At 45.2% G+C, this 17,597-nt stretch overlaps 1 protein-coding gene across 1 annotated transcript in view; it reads right to left on the bottom strand.

Annotated features, from left to right (window-relative positions):
* Positions 1-17,239, bottom strand: part of Diras2 (DIRAS family GTPase 2) — a 31,448-nt gene extending 14,209 nt beyond the window's left edge. Inside the window, exon 1 of the mRNA XM_004668369.2 lies at positions 17,118-17,239. The gene's annotated coding sequence lies outside the window, so the exon portion shown is untranslated. The remainder of the gene's footprint in view (positions 1-17,117) is intronic.
* Between the last annotated feature and the right edge of the window lie 358 nt (positions 17,240-17,597).

The following is a 17,597-nucleotide window of genomic DNA, read 5'->3' as shown; positions in this document are numbered from 1 at the left end:
AAGGCCCAAAATAAGAAATGTTGGCAAAGATACAGAAAGATTGAAACATTTTTGCAATGTTGGTATGACATAAAAATTGTGCAGCCTCTTTAGAAAAAAACCCCCTAAAGATAGAATTACTGAAGAATTCAGATACTCCTCAGCGTGTGCTCAAAAGAAATGCAGGGACTAGAAGGGCTCATTTGTGCAGTCACAGCCATATTACTCACAATGAAGAGGCAGAAGAGATCCAAATCCCAGGGGCAAATGAATGGGTAAACAGTGGTACACACAAAAAGGGAATTCCAACACGTGCTACGGCATGGCTAAGTCATGGCAGCATTATGGTGCAGGACATAACACTGTGGTTCTACTTCTGTGGGATATCTGTAGTAGGGATCAAACTCACAGAGGCAGAGAGCAGCATGCCCATCCCCAGGGTCTAGGGTAAGTAGGTATTGGATGGGCACCTGCAGCTGTGCAGGATGAGGAGCTCTAGACAAGGGTGGCTGGGCAACGTGGTAGTTACTTTTCTTGTTGCTACCTGACAAGAAGCAGCCAAAGGGAGGAAGGGTTTACTTTGGCTCGCAGTTTGAGGGCACAGCATCCATTGTGGAAGGGAAGGCATGACAGAGGAGGTGGCTGGTCACATGACACTGGCATTCAGGAGGCAGGGAGAGCTAGGTGCTGGTGCTGGCTTCGGTCCAAGACCTCTCCCCATAGGAAAGTGACACCCACAGTGAGCGTGTTTTCCCATCTCAGCTAACCTCCTCTACAAAAACCCTCACAACAGCCCAAAGGTTTGTTTTCCAAGGTGACTCTAGATCCCTGCTGACAAGATCATCCACCTCACCTGATGATGCTATCTAGTGGTGAGAATGGACAAGTGCCACCAAACTTCATATTAGGGTTAAAGTGGGGAATCTCATGTTGTGCACACATGTATCACTGTATATATAAAGACTTTTTATCAATAATAGTAAACCCATGGTTTCAAAAGGTTCTCAATGTGACTAAAAACGGCTGGGCTCGCCAAGCAGGCATTCCTCTTGTTACACATCACGCAGTAAGAATGGAAAAGATCTAGAGAAGACCAATTAAAACTCATGCCTGTCTCCTGGTCCTCACTGCACATCATGTTCATGAAAGTGTGAAGCCATCACTGGGACCACAGCACTCAAAACCAAGCTGGCTCCATGCTGGTGGGTACATGGTCTCTACCTGCCCCAAATCATAGGTTGAAATCCAGTATGTCATACATATTAAATATACTACTTCAATTCATATCACCCTTGAATTTTTACTTAATTCAATGTGATTCTTAGTGGATGTGGTGTTGCCTGCCTGTAATCCCAATATGTGGGAGGCGGAGGTAGAAGGATTAGTTACTCTTGGCTGTTCTTGGCTACACAGAGAATTTGAGGCTAGCATGGGCTACAGGAGACATTATCAAAAGATTTAAAATGTGAAAGATGTAAAATCTGTCCATGGCTCACATAGGGTGCCCACAGGCCTGTAAAGTACTAAGCAGGAAGCAGAGGCCCACATGCTCCGTTAGCAATGTTTCACAGTGATGCTTATCTCTGGATGCCACCAAATTGATGAACTTGAGGTTCTGAAAATACATAAGAGCTCAGTTTTAAGATTTTAAAAGTTAAAAGTATTAATACAAAACATAGTAGAGACATTGATTTTCCTGCTATGGCAAAAATTATAAAACAATATACTCTAATATATTATCAAATTAAAACTTCTTTCTTCACATCCTATAGGGAGATATGCAAAAGCAATTGCTGAAGGTTTAGACAGTATTAGAAGTGACCAGGGAGTTGGAGAGATAGCTCAGTGGGTAAAATGCTTGCATTATAAGTGTGAGGATCTGAGTTTGATCCCCAGAACCAACGTGAAAATGTCAGACATGGTGTCGTGCATCTCTTATCCCTGCACTGTAGACAGGAGGATCCCTACGGCTCCCTGGTCAACCCTGCTAGCCTAACTGTGAGCTCCAGGTCAATGAAAGCCTGTTTCAAAAAGCAGTGGACTGGGTTCCTAAGAAACTAACCAAGACAGATCTCTGGCCTTCATATGAACATGTGTGCACCCAACCACAAACACACATACACACGTACATGAAAACACACACAGAAGTGAGCCAGAGAGAAGTCTGTTAAGCAGTAGGGTAAAAGCACACATGTTAAAATACATCTCTGATTCATTTATTTATTATTGAATGATGATCTTAATAATGCATGATTCTGGAATGTTTTCTTTTCTCATTATTTGCACAATCACTATTCCCCTTCCTCTCTTCTCTATTGGAATGCCAGGAAGGCAGGGACTATGGGATCGTCTCCAGCCCCTCAACCTACCAACCCGATGACAGAATTTGGGAAACAGCGAACATTGGTCATCTACTGTGGAGATACATGGTAAGCCCACAAAAGGAGGTTGTCCTGGGGGACATGTCAGCTCTTCAAAGCAATGATATGGACACAAAGTTCATGAGGAACTCTAGGTAAGAGCAACCCTAGGAAAGCCACGTCAACTGAAATCAACTACACTAAGCTTGGTGTTCACAGGAGAGGAGCCGACTCTCAAGTGAATTGTGACTGTACCATTTGTCAGCCAAGAGTAGAGAACAGCGACTTGAAATTGTGCATGTGGACACGAGTGTTTAATACACACATAGGATCAGTAGGGCTGGCGCTGTGTACAAAGCAAGGACATAGCATAGTGTGGTGGGTACTTTGCAGCCAGAACATGAGGTGTGGAACACATGTAGCAAGTTGTATCTTTTCTCTTATACCAAGATCAACTGTTCTATGTTCTTAGCAATTTGACAAGAGACTTCTGGCAGCAAGCTATACAGCAGGTCTGCTCTAGAAATAAGCACACTTCCCCCGTCCCTGGAATATAAAGGTAGCATTTTGAAAGCAGTGATCCCAGGGACAGAGCATTCTGAGAAGAGAAACAGATGGCCTTCCATGTTCAAGGGTGTGGTAGCCAAGTATTCAACCACACTCAGATCAGCAATCTTCAGGAGTTGAACTGTGTTGGCCCTGAATAACTAAGATATTTTTATGCTTTTCACTATTCCATATACAATACAAAACACTGTTTACATGTCTTTACATTGCCCAGTGTTTTTTAAAAATATTTTATTTTCATTTATTTATTTGATACACACACACACAGAGGGAGAGAGAGAGAGAGAGAGAGAGAGAGAGAGAGAGAGAGAGAGAGAGAGAGGGAGAGAGGGATAATGGGCACACCAGAGCCTCCAGCCACTACAAAAGCACTCCAGATGCATACACCCCCTTGTTCATCTGGCTAACATGAGTACTGGGGAATCGAACCTGGGTCCTTTGTCTTTGTAGGCAAACTCCTTAACGGCTAAGCCATCTCTCCAGCCCCCCACTGATTTTTAATACACTTTTATTTATTCATTTGAGATATACAGAAAGAGGCAAGGAGCAGGAGAGAGAGAGATAATGGGCATGCTAGGGCCTCCAGCCACTGCAACAAACTCCAGATGTGAGCACTTTTTGTGCATCTGGCTTACATGGGTCCTGGGGAATCAAACCTGGGTTCTTTGGCTTTGCAGGCAAGTGCCTTAACCACTAAGCAATCTCCCCAGCCCCCCACTTATTTTTTGATGGTGTCTCATACATGTATGCCAGACTCACCTTGAACTCAATGTGTAGCCAAGGATGAACTTGGGCTTTTGATACTCCTGCCTCTGTCTCTCAATTGTGGGGATTTCAGGTGTGCACCACCACAGCTGGTTGATGTGTTGCTGGGGGTGGAACCCAGGGTTTTGTGCGTGTTAGGCAAGCACTCTACTGCCTAGGACATATCCCTGGCTCCAGGATTTATATTGTCTTAGATATTGTAAGTAATCCAGAGATGATTAAAATATAGGGGAGGGTATACCTAGCTTCTGTGTATGCATGGCTGAATCTTAGGTGAGGAATTTGAGAACTGGCAGACCCCGATCTCCTCAGAGCATACTGGAGCTAGTCATGTCACATACCAAAGTACAACCACACATGACACAAATGCACCAGGGAAAACACTCTCCCATCTACACAATTAAAATCTAAAAAGTCCAACTGTAATCACCATAACATTCTTTCAAAGGGAAGGTTTCCATCCATGTAGATTATTTGATTAAAACACATGAATGCAGTATCAAGAACATGTTGTGGGCATCTGGTGTAATGGCAGGCCAGGGAAGGAATCCCTGAGAGCTGTGATTTAGCAGCTTTGACAGAGGCGAGGTGAGCATGGAGCCATGTGGAGAGAACTGCCATTCATAGGACACCAGGGGTGATGCAGGGACCTGTCCAACATGCTCAGGGTACATGGAGGAAATGGGGAAACACAGATGGGACTGGCAAGTCATAATAGGGGCAAGCAGAGTCAGCTAGCTCCTATGGAATCTTGGGAGTATAAGCAGTAGGTCAGCTTTTACTCTGAGCAGACTGGGAAGCCACCAGGTAGTTGTGAAACGGAAAGTAAGTGTGTGACCTAACTGAGAAGCAGCCTCTTTAAAGACTCTGCAGACAAGGGCCAGCACGGAGGCAGGGCCAGGCATGAGGCTCTCACAACAGATGAGGTGGGTCGACTGATGCCATGTTCCTCACCAGGCTCACCCACACCCCTGCCCTGTTACTTAGTTGGTGAGTGGTGACAGATGTGTTCACTACCAAAGACATCATCCATATGCCAACAGCATATGGCCAACCACACACACCTATGGCCAGGACCACAACCCCAAACTGTAGACTCACTAACTATGTGCCTCCTCTTCATCTTTGCTAGGTTGCTCTGGGGACATTCCATCTTTGACCAGGCAAAGTTGAGCTCCCCATAGCACCGCACACAAGCCCCCACCCCCAGTGTCTTCATCTCAGCTCGTCAGTAGCATCCTTCCAGGTACTCAGGCCCTGGAGCCCTCCTTATCTTCATGTTCTCTGGCCAAGACATAAGACAGGAGTCACTCTCCATCACCTCACCAGCTCACCACACACCTGCAAATATTTCCTGGCTTCTTGCAGCTGCCACCCAGCTGGCCCGTTTCCTGCAGGCCTTCAGTTATTCTAGCTGATATTTCCTCTGAGAGCCAGAACGTTCATTTACATGCACAAGTCTCTGACATGTCTTCCTAAGAGTGAGAGCTATAGAGAGGGGCTGGACAGATGGCTTAGCATGTAAGGCACTTGCCTGTGAAACCTAAGGACCCAGGTTTGACTCCCCAGTACTTACATAAGCCACATGCACAAGGTGACACATATGTCTGGAGTTTGTTTGCAATAGCTACAAGCTCTGACATGCCCATAGTCTCTCTTTTTTTCTCTCAAATAAGTAAATAAATAACGTTTTTTACACAAAAGAATAAAACTATAGAGAGGTCTCCCCTTACATACACATATCTGTTTCCCACCATTTTGACTCTAGCTCATTTAATTCCAATAATACCCCCAGAACATGGCAGGCATGTTCATGTCTCAGGACTCTTACACTGGATGGGCGTACATCAACAGGACTCAGCCGCTGGGCTCCCACAGGCCTGTGCCCAAACACCAACCTTCCCAATAAGGATGTCCCTGACCAAAACATCACAACATATAGCCCACTCTCCATCTTGGTGTCCTTGGTTTCCCAGCCATCTCCAGCTTTATGTTCTCCTGAGCACATGTGCCCTTCAGGCATACTATATAATTTGCTTTTTGAAAAAGTTTCTATTTGCTTCTAATAAATAAATGCTCCATATGGGCTTTGTTTTCTGTTCCATTCATTGCTGCTGTTATATCCCCAAGGGGTGCACAATGCTTGGCCCATAAAAAGTGTGAAGAGAGAATCTGTTCAGGGCATGAATGAACTAATATTTTGCTTCTAATAAACAGCCCAAGAAAGACGGAATAGACAGCTTGCCTTGGGCAAGAGCAGCGAAGAACTCGTGGGCAGAGTTCTCTATGCTGCCTGTCCAGACACCATTCACGTACCGTTGGTAGTTACAGTTGCTTTGATGGCCTGAGTGGGTGCTAAAATGTGGCCACCAGGATGCAACAGCAGGGGACCAGCACAGGTGATGTTACCACTTGCCTAGCATGGCAGTGAAGTCACCACAATACCAGGCATGGCTCTCTGATAGAGAAGTGGACAAGCCAGATGGAAACCACCCACTCAGTTTTAGGAGACACTTGACCCTTCCAGATGCCTCAGAGAAAGGTGAGGGCCACTGTGGTCCAAAAGAGGGAAGCCACAGATAAGGGGCTGGAAAGGAGGCAGAGCTTATGTCATGGAGGCCACCGGAGAACAGTGAGCTGCCTTTGAAGGGGCCCTGGCTGCTAGGAAGAGCGCAGACAAATCAGTTCCAAAACAAGGGCAACTTGGCCTCAAGTGACAGTGGGGAGGCCAGAGCACAGTGAACGTGGCCTTGGCAGTAACTGGCGACGATCATAAGTCCACTGTTAGGACGGTTACACTGACGGCTGGGTGATGGCTCACTGGGTCAGGTGCCTGCTATGCAGCCATGAAGACCTCAGTTTGGATCTCGGCACACATCAAAGCTGGGCATGATGGTGCAGGCCTGGAATCCCAGGGATGGAGAGGCAGAGACAGGAGGACCCCTGGGGTTCAGCAACAGCTAATATAACTGAATAGGTAAGCTCTAGGTACAGAAAGAGATTTTTACCTCAAAAATGTAAGGTAGAGAGTGACTGAGGAAGACACTCAACATCAGTCTCTGGCTTCCACACACACAGGTCTGTGCACCCACACATGTGTGACTATACACATACACACATGTATACACATGCACACCAAACACACACAGACACATGCAAAAACAAAAAAGAGGCAGGAGGCTGAGGATGTAGCACATTTGGTAGACTGCTTGCCTAACATGCATGACGCAATGGGTTATGTCCCCAGCACTGCATAAACCAAGCTTGGTCGTGGACACCTGAGACCCCAGCACATGGGAAGTGGAGATAGAAGGTTCTGAAGTTTAGAGTCAGCCATGGCTATGTAGTGAGTTCAAGGTCAGTCTGGGCTACTTTTAACTTTGTCTCAAAAAATAAAACAATAAAAAAAGAGGGAGAAAGAAGAAACAAGGAAATAAGGTTTCTGGCCTCTAGAAATGCTGAGGAACACGCGCTACCGAGCTCCGTCACTTGGCAGAAGGTCTGTGTTCTGAGAAATGCATCCTTGGCAGTTCTGTTTTTCAGGCATCCTGGAGCATGTCACACAAACCAAGCACTTTAGCAGCCCTCAATGTCCGTCCAGTCATGGCCCATACACTGACAGCCTTTGCCCAGAAAGACACAGGTATCAAACTGTGACCAGCTATAGAATGAGAACCTCTGTCTAGAGGATCATAAGGAAGAAAAGAAGGGACAAGTGCTGGGAGACATGGAACACAAATTAATCACAGAGTTAAAACTGGCCAAACAAAAAGAAATATAGAAATACATAAGGATAAAAAGTAATGTATTATGATAAATTTGACAGTATATGTTCCGGACAGTTTTGGGGGGGGGGGGTTTAGGGAGAAGGGTTGCATGTGTGCTTGTGGATTGTGGGGTGTATGTATGTGCATGTGGAAGCCAAAGGGCAATTTTGGGCTGTTGTTACTCAGGCACCATCCACTGTTCATAAGACAGTATCTCTCAGCTCACTGGCTGAAAAAAAAAAAACAGTGAAAATCGTAGCCCTAGGTTGAGTGAGACTTTGTCCCAAGGAAACAAGAGGATGAACAAAAATAGAAGGACACCTGCACATTCTCCTTTGCCTCTGCATGCACATGGGGCATACGTATTAGCACAGATGCAGGTATACTTTACATCACACACACGCACACACACACACACACACACACACAAACACACACACCTAAATAAGAAATGTGGGTCCCTTTGGCTGTCTTGGGACTGTAAGGAAAGATGCCTTCCCCCTAATCATGACTTGTATTTTCATAAATGATCACTTTCGACGAACTCCCCAGTTCTTCTAAAAGATGAAGATCTCATGAAAAGAAATTTCTCAGAATGTCATTGTATGAATTAAAATACCACAAAAGTTACTAATGAGAAAAGCAACTCTATGTTATGTTTGCAAATGCAAAATGTAAAAGAGAGAGAGAGAATTAGTTCTTTTTCAATTTGTAAACACAAAGCAAAGGGGTCAGAGGCTCACAATGATTCTAAATGGGAACTTAATCACATGACATTTGTCTCGACTGCTAGAAATAATCTCTGGCAAGAGGATAAATTGGACAGAAAGGGGACTATTTAGCACATGCCTAACTGCTTGGGCAGCCATTGGTAAGGACCACTGGCATCATCCAGTCTGAAAGAAAAATGCCGACTAGCAGTGTGCCGTCGGGGCCGACAGGAGGACGGCCTAGCTCTGCCCCTCTGCTCTGTGGAGAGCCATGCAGTGTTCGCTTTCCATCAGTGCCCAGGACTTCGTAAGGGATGACTTTAGCTCGGTTAACAGCCATTTTTACATAAATATCTCTTATCATGCTTTTGAGTTCATCTGTAGGAAAGCCTCATATTCAGAACGACTGGGTCAAAGTGCATATTCAATTTTAAATTTGCTATACATTTGCCCATTGTTCACAAAAAAATTACCACCAGTCTCTCCACCAACCCATCTGCCATGGACTAAGTATTTTGGCCATTTCAAAGTACCGTCAAACTACTGGGTCCTTTCTGATGGAACAAGACATTTGTTTTTATTTCTGATTTAAAAGCACTTACTTAATTGGAGGATAGCCAGCTATCTTTTTATATAAAAGGAATCGGAGTTTGATCTTTAAAACCTGCAAATTCATGTTCTCTGGTTGTCTACTGCTATGTGAGAATGTCACTACAATTCCCCTTCTGTTTGAAGGCAGTGACTCTCAGACTCCTCGGGGCCCAGGAGGATCACCAGCACCGTGTCAGCAGTGCTCTGGTCCCACTGAATCAGAGGCTCTGCATCGTTGCTTTGCTTATCTGCATATCTGCTGCTTTCTCTTTCCATGCTTAGGATTGAACACAGGACTACATGCATGCAAGGCAAGGGTTATTATTACTAAGCTATGCGCCATCTCCAAGTCCCTGTGCTTTGAGCCCAGTAAGCCTAGCAAGTCCATCAGGATTCTGATGAACACAGCAAATGAAATCAAACTGAGGCAAGCTGACTCAGCTAAAATGTGCTGCAGGGCTGGAGGGATGGCTTAGTGTTTAAGGCATTTGCCTGCAACGCCAAAAGACCCTGGTTCAATTCCCCAGGACCCACATAAGCCAGATGCACAAGGGGGTGCATGCATCTAGAGTTATGTACAGTGGCTAGAGGCCCTGGCATGCCCATTCTCTCTCTTTCTCTCAAATAAATAAATAAAATATATTTAAAATGTGCTGTAAATAAATATCATTTAATGCCACTATTTGTTGGACTTTAGATAGACATTCAAAATTCATATGTATCCAACTGAAAAATGTTTCCCTTTTCAGTATCTCAGTTTCGGAAACTCCTTCCCTTCTCTGAGATAATTACAAATTCTCTCGAAGTTACATTTTTGTTCTATACGCTGAATTGCTTGCTCCAACAACCTGCTTTATTTCTGTCTCTCAAATGACCATTCGTGTAGAGGGAAGAATTTCAACCAATGCTTAAAGGAATGGAAGGACAAAGAAGGGAGCCACTGACTTTCATGTATAAACCAAGAAACAAAACAGAAACACATGGCTATCACCTGTGGCAGTTACCTCCTCCTTACTAGGACAAAACACATAGCCCAAGGCAGTTTATGGGATGAAAAGGCATAATTTCAGCTCAGCTTCCAGTATCAAGGGCAAGTTTCAACTATAACAGGACATCACATCCATCTTGTCACAGCAATAGGGGAAGTGAGCTAGCTTTAAATACCCAGTACATTGCACCAATAAACCTCAAGGCCGTCCCCCAGTAACATACCTCCAGAAAGGCTTTGCCTCCCAAAGGCTTCTTAATTTCCCAAATTACCACCAGCTCAGGGCCAAGTACTCAAAATACACGAGGCTATGGGGAATTCAAACCACCATATTACCATAGTGTAGAAAATTCAGATTCTTTTCAAATGTAGGTCACCAAAATTGTTTCAACCTTTCTTGCTCCCAAACTCTCACATAGCCCTCACCGAAGCAGTCATACTAGGTTTGCAATGTGTGTTCTTGTCCCATTCGTTCTTTAAAACGTTTAAGTTAAATTTATTTTTTGCATATTTGTGATCTGTGCACATGTGTGTATGAATGCACATATGTGTGGGCAGGTGTACATGCACATATGGACATGTGCTTGTAGAGGCCAGAGGTGTCAAGTATCTTCTTCTATTGCTCTCCACCTTATTTTTTGAGACAGAGTCTCTCACTGAACCTGGAATTCACTGATTTGGCTACACTAGCTAGCCAGCCTGCCCCAGGAATCATTCCTGTCTCCCATCCCCAGTGCTAGAATTACAAGTGTTTGTCACCACACCCAGCTTTTAGGTGGGGGTTGGTGATCTGAACTCAGGTTCTCATGCTGGTGCAGCAAGCACTTTCCCCACCTAGCCATCTCCATAGCCCATAAGTTTATTTTACTAGATATATTAAAAGGTTTATATATTCATAAGGTAATGTGTTATATTAATATATGTATATATTGTATAATGTTTAAATCAGGCTAAGCATCTCTCTTCAAACATTCATCCTTTCTTTGAGGTGAAAACCCTTAACCCTCCTAGCTTGTAGAGATGTACAGTCTGTTACTGTCATTCTACCATACCACAACATACAAGAACACCTTGCTTCTAACTGTAATTAAGTGCACATTGACCAATTCTCTCCATCCACCCTCCACTCCCCCACAAGTGTCCCACATTTTGACATTACAAGAGGACACTTTCATCTTCAGAGCTCTTACTTGACAACCTCACACTGGAGTTACAAAAAAAAATTGCAAATATCTCATGTTGAGCATGGTCACTCATGTCTTTATCCCCAACATTTGGGAGGAAGTGGTAGGAGGATCGCTGTGAGTTTGAGGCCACCCTGAGACTACACAGTAAATTCCAAGTCAGCTGGGGCTAGAGAAAGACACTACCTCAAGAAACAAACGAACAAACTCAACAAAGAGGGCCCCTTTGGAGGGGGGTGCAGGGATGAGAGTAAGGATGGTACCAACATGTGCCATTTACATATTGAGTATGTCCATAACTAATAAAAAAAAAAACTCACATTGTTTAAGTTTATGGTTTTGTATTGGGCCAAATTCATAGCTATCCTTGGATAGGTAGGGCCCTTAGGCCATGAGTTAGACATGTCTGCACTTCTCAGGTAGCCATGATTTTTCTTAAGGGCCCAGAGATGTCCAAGATGTCCCTAACAGAGAAGCACAAAACTCAAGAGAAGAAAAGCAAAATGCTTGTCCATCTGTTAAGCCTCTTGGGATCATTTCAAATGCTATTCTTTAGGTCTCAAAAGACTTCAATGGCAAGGAGATAACCCACTGTGGTAGTGGGAATGCATATCCCCCATAGACTCAGGTGTTTTATTAAAATTGAGTTTGCAGCTTCAGTCCCTAGCAGGAAGACTCCTACTATGGTGGGGAGGGGGACATGTCACTGGGGTGGATCTGAATTCTGGCCTAAAGGTATGCAGCAAAGGTTTTAATTTTGGCTCTGCTTGCTTGTGGCTGTTTGGTAGAGTCTCTCTGCTTGGTTTTATGAATGGGAGCCAGCTTCTTCCAACATTTGATGGAAATTCCCCTTAGTCTGGTAAGATTGAAATTAATCCCTTCCTCCCATAAACTGTGCCTGGTTTGGATGTTTATCCCAACACCATGGAACTGACTACAACAGCCACTCATAAGTGGTCATGTTAGGGAAGAGAATCCAAGCCTATACAAGTCCAGCTCTGAGCTGGATTGTCTGGGTTTGTTGTTGTTGTTTTATTTTGTTTTGATTTTCTGGGTATTTTTAACTTTTTTATATAGGTACTTATGTACTTGCAAGCAGAGAGAGATAGAGAAGAGAGAGACAGAGATAGGGAATGGGTATGCCAGTGTCTCCAGCCACTGCAAACAAACTTCAGATGCATAGACTACTTTGTGCATTTGCCTTTACATGGGTACCCCAGTGGTCTGGCTCTGCAGCAAGTACCTTAACCACTGAGCAATCTCCCCAGCCTGAGGTCTGGGTTTTAATGGACTCTGCCTGGCTTTGCCCGGGATATGAGGCCAACGTTCTGGACGTCCTTTCTGCTTACCATCACCTGCTGAGCAAACCCCAAACTCAAAAAGACACTAAGCTGCTCCAGGAAAATCTCAGCTGGAGGCCTTGAGTTCAACCCCCAGCTTCAAAAAGACAAAAAATGAAATCTTAGGATAACAGGAAAGAAAGTGTTGTGGCTTAAATGTAAGATGTGCCCCATCTGCACCCAGGCCATAAGTTCATGTGTTTGTACACTTGGTCTCCAGCTGGTGGATGCCATTTGGGAAAGATGTGGGACCTTTAGGAGATGGAGTCTCACTGGAGGAAGTGGCTCACTGAGGGTGAACCTTGAGGTGTTCTAGTCTAGCCCCACTTCCTGTTCTTCCTCTGCTTCCTGACTCTGTGAGGTGCGACCAGCTCTCTGCTCCTGCTTCCAGTCCCGCCAGGCCTTCACCCCCATGATGGACTCTACCCTCTTGAACTGTCAGCCAAATAACCTTGTTATTTTCCCAAGTTGCTTCTTGTCAAGTATTTGTTCAGAGCAATGAGAAAGTGATTGATACAAAAAGCTTCCCTTGCATAGGCTCCTTGAGATTAATGAGTATCTACCCCTGACCTACTGGAGAAGTTAAACAAGGAAGGGCTGTTTCTGTGGTATGTGTCTGTATGAGGGGGTATGGGCATGTGTTGGAGAAAGCACTAATGGTAATTTCCTTCATTATCTTATTTTCCCAGAAAATAGAACATTAATTATCTTACAAAAAAAATATTGCCTGAAATTCTTAGCCATAAAATGCTACTCTCTTTTACAATCTCCCATCATGATTTCTGAGTCAAATAGCAATGTGACCAAGACAATGCCCTCTCTAGCAGAGGCTATAGGCTGCCCTGCCCAGGGAACTAGACAAAGAAACGGACATCTTTCCATTAAGGATATTAATATCTCAGTCTCAAGGTGCAGTATTCTTGGGTCAAGAATAAAGCATTAAATTTCACTCAACCTTTATTTAATGGCATAGAAATAAGTAGATATCAACACTGAAAATACATCATGGAGGGATAAAACTGAAAGAAACATGATGTGTACCCAGCCACATAGCAGACAACAGTCCTGTGATTATTTCTGAGATTGTCACTGGGTCTGCAGACACTTCCCCAATAAAGAATTAAAATATAAAAATTGGCTGAAGCAGAAGCAAGACAGTACCTCCTGGGACAGAAGGTAATACTAAGCACAACAATAGTGGTGTCGAGGACTGAGGAAATGGCTTAGGGGTTACGGCATTTGCCTGCAAAGCCTAAGGACCCGGGTTCCATTCCCCAGGATCCACGTAAGCCAGATGCACAGGGGGCACATGTGTCTGGAGTTCGTATGCAATGGCGAGAAGCCCTGGCATGCCCATTCTCTCTTTCTCTCTCATAAATAAATAAATAAAATATATTAAAAATAGTGGTCTCTAGGCATGCCTGTTCCCTTTGCTTCTGCAATGAGAGACCTCCAGGCAGAGTGGACCCAGACTGTGTAATTCTCATAGACTTCTCAAGAAGTTTTTGAGCCAGTCCTCTCAGTTACTGCCAGAAAAGGAACAACAGGCTCAAATTAATAGCAAAGGGAGAGAAGTGTATCATATAAACTTGATCCTATATGTATATTTATTTTTGAGAGCCTATAATTGGCATTGAATCCTAACATTTTAGCTTTTAATTACTTCATTAATTTGTTTAATGGTCTATACCAGAATTGTAAGATAAGAATTAGCATGGAAGGGGTTGGGGAGATGGCTCAGTGGTTAAAAAAAAAAAATGCTTGCTCTGCAAGCCTGCTTACCCAAGTTTGATCCTCCCCATCACTCAGGAAAACCAAGAGAAAGAGTGGCTCACACATCCCTCATCCCAATGAACATACAGCCATGGGAGGCAGAGTAGGGAGAATCCTAAAACTCATAGACCACCTAGCAAAACAATAACAAGAGAAGCCTGTCTCAAAGTAGAAGAGGACCCCAAGGTTGTCCTCTGAATTCCACAAGCACACCATGGGACATGCACATCCATACATCCATGCACACACACACCCACACACACACTAGTGTGTGGGGGAAAAGAGAGCTATGGGACATGCACATCCATACATCCATGTACACACACACCCCCACACACACTAGTGTGTGGGGGGAAAGAGAGCTATCTTATTAATATTTTAAGCTGACTACCTCTTTAAATGGCTATTTTTATTTTACATTCCACGTTTCTAATGTGGCAAAGAGCACAATTTAATTATGCATGTGGCTCGCTCATTGTCTCTGCTGGACAGTACTAATCTATGGGAAAACATTTGGCTTTCCTAGGGAGAGGGCTACAAGGAATCTCTTTCCAGAACCTGCCAGAGGTAAGAGCAAAGAAAATGACCAAGAAAACCTTTGTTCTAAGAACTTCCAAGATTTCTTAGCTTAGGGAGATGGTTCACTCAATAAAGTGCTTGCAAGCATGAGGCCCTGAGTTCAATAACCAGAACCCACATTAAAAAGCTGGATGGGTAGTGCATACTTGTAATCTCAGCTCTGGGGAGGCAGAGACAAGAGGACACCTGGGGCTCACTGGCCATCTAGTCTAGACTACTTGGTGATCCCTGGCCAATGAGAAACCTTGTCTCAAACAAAGAGGTGGACAGCATCCCTGAGCATGACACTTGAGATTGTCCTCTGGCCTCTAAATGCATGTGCATGCATGCGCACACCTGCACATGCATGTGTCCTGCACATACATATAATTTTTTTTAAGTTTGTGCTTAAATGTGTACAAAGACAATAATAGATTTAACATTTAAACAAACAGCAAATTTGGCAATGTGAAAACTGTCATCATCCCTTTTGATGATCCGCTATTTTCTTGGGAAATCATTAGTAAGACCAATTAATGTCATAGAAGTCAGTTCAACCCTGGAAGAGACTTCAACCCACAGTCGATACTCCCACCAGCTAGGAAGATGACCAACAGATCCAAGCCACCTTGAGAGTGAGCACGCGAATGAGCAGCCTGGTTCCCCAAGTCAAAGTGGTAAGATGTGAGCTCTCTGATCCTCAAAGGCAGGCATCCTCCCCACTCCAGACAACCAAATGTTCCTCCTTGTCACAAATTAAGTTCCTTGTTGCTGAAGGCATGATGGGTGGTTAGTTTCCACTATATTGACCATGACCTCCAGTGAGAAGAAGGAATGATGCATATGTTTTTGGTCATCACAGGTACAACTTCTCTTTGATAAAGAAAAGCCCATTGTTTCCCAAGGGTTTCAATTGTTGTCTCATGTCCACCACTTACTGCTGAAGTAATTCACTCTAATGAATTATGAAGCTGCACGTGCTGGTTGGGGTGAGGACAACATGCAGCTGGTGACCAGGTCCCCTCTGCCCCCCTCAGGCTGAAATGGCTTTGTTGGGAAGGCTGGTGGCCAGCCAGCTGCAGAAGACTCCTTCCAGAGCTCGCCTTCAGCCTTAATGTCCCAGGTCTTGGGAGCCACCCCACTCAAGATGTCATGAGAAAAGATCCTAGAGGCTTCCCTGTGAACCATACACACCATTCCCATGTTAGGGAGAGTAGGTGGGACAGCATTAGCCTGGCCACTGCAAGCAGCTGGCCCCGGCTCTCCCCGCTCCTTCATTCTCCAGGGAGCAGCCACTAGCAGCAAATTAAAGTTGCCCCCCTCCAAGGTCCAGTGGGATGGGAAGGCTTCCTTGACTCAGGCTTCTTCTATTTCTGTGAGATGAACTGGGGGCCAAAGGGTCCCCAGTTTAGGGCTCTCTTACATATACAGACATAGCATAGATGAAACTGGCAACTGTTTACATAAAAAAAGAGTATAATTCCCTGACAAATTTATTAAATTTATTCTAATTTTATCCTCATCTTTTTTTTTTCTTTCTCTCCCTCCCACTCCACCTCCTGGAATCCAAATGCCACTGGGAAAGAAGTGCATTTGGACTGATTTGGAATGTAAAATGCATCTTCTTTTCCTTGTTACCCGTAAAATATTCCTTTAAAAACAGTATTTTTAAAGTATTTTGTGTTATTTAAGTCAAGCTGAAAAAGTTGTAATATGCCAAACCAGCATGCAGGGGGCGGGGGGCTGTTACAGATAACAAGAGCCAGAATGCAAAATCAATTCCGAAGCAGGCGGGCTGTGTCTCAGGAAGGCAGGAACGCTCATTCCAGCACGGAATACCACACTAATCCAGCACCGTAGCAAACAGCAACCCTTGCCCAGGGCTGCTGGTGTAACTGCCTCCTAAAGCCTGTAGCCCTAATGGAACGCTAAATGAGAAGCAGTATTTGTGGAGGGCTGCTAAGGGTGGAAAGAGAGGCCATCCCAGGAACACCTCATTCTTACCATCCAGGACCAAAGCTGCCCTTGGTGGCTGGTGCTTCCCAGCGGGAAGCCCCGGTGGGTCCCTACTATCTACCACGGAGCTCTGTCTTTAAAAGGGGGGAATAAATCAAACATTGGCTCGGGTCTCCGACCAGCACAGGAAGCCCACACACTCTAACAGCCGCATCTTTCTCACTTTGGACCACATCTTAGCCTGACTTTTGGTAAATCCATTCAACCCATTTCCGCATTCGTAGAAACACCTGCAATCATAGGATTTTCCTAAACGGAAACTCCTGTTTCAAGGAATCTCTCTAATCTTGTGTAAGATACAGATTTTCTTTCTTTCTTTTAAAGAAATGTTTCATCAAGGGTGCCTAGGTAGTGCCCACCCGCCCCGGCAAGGATGCAAATGCAGCTCCCTGGTTCCCATTGCTAACTCCGGGGTTAGGATGCAGACGCCCGACTCAGAGCCGGGAGCCCTTTCCCCGCCAAAGCCCCCGGGCCCGCGCGGTCGGGGCCCTCCCGGGGCCGGGCAGAGAGGTCGGTTACCTGGATGCCGGCTCCGCTCCGCTCCGCTGGCTCGCCGCTCTGCAGCGCAGCTCGGTCCCCCGCGCGCGGCTTCCCAGACCGAGCGCTCCCCGCGGTGACGCTGTGTCAGCTGCCCGCGCGCCCCGGGCCCGCGCCGGCCTCCTCCCGGCCTCCCCGGACTGCGCTCCCCAGAGCCACCGCCGCTCCAATGGCGCCTGCTCCGTGCGGAGCCTTGACTGCCACCTACCGCCTGCGCCCGGAGCGGATGGCGACGGCTGGAATTTCCTGACAATTCGGTAAATGAACGTGCTGGTGGTCAGTGCTAGCAAAAGGAGAGCACAGTGGATTCACATCCCAAAGGCCTGTCTTATCTGATCGCTGTCTCCTTAGCATTGTATAGGGAGCCAGAGCAAAATCAGTGCATCCACTCAAAGTTCAATCTTATCCTTTTGGCCAGGTGGGTCTCACAGCTCAATTTCGTTCTTCTGGCCGGGTGGGTGT

Source organism: Jaculus jaculus, chromosome 12 (genome assembly GCF_020740685.1).
Source record: "Jaculus jaculus isolate mJacJac1 chromosome 12, mJacJac1.mat.Y.cur, whole genome shotgun sequence".
Classification (NCBI taxonomy): Eukaryota; Metazoa; Chordata; class Mammalia; order Rodentia; family Dipodidae; genus Jaculus; species Jaculus jaculus.
Note: the sequence above shows the minus strand (reverse complement) of the source record. Positions and strands in the feature narration are given on the sequence as shown.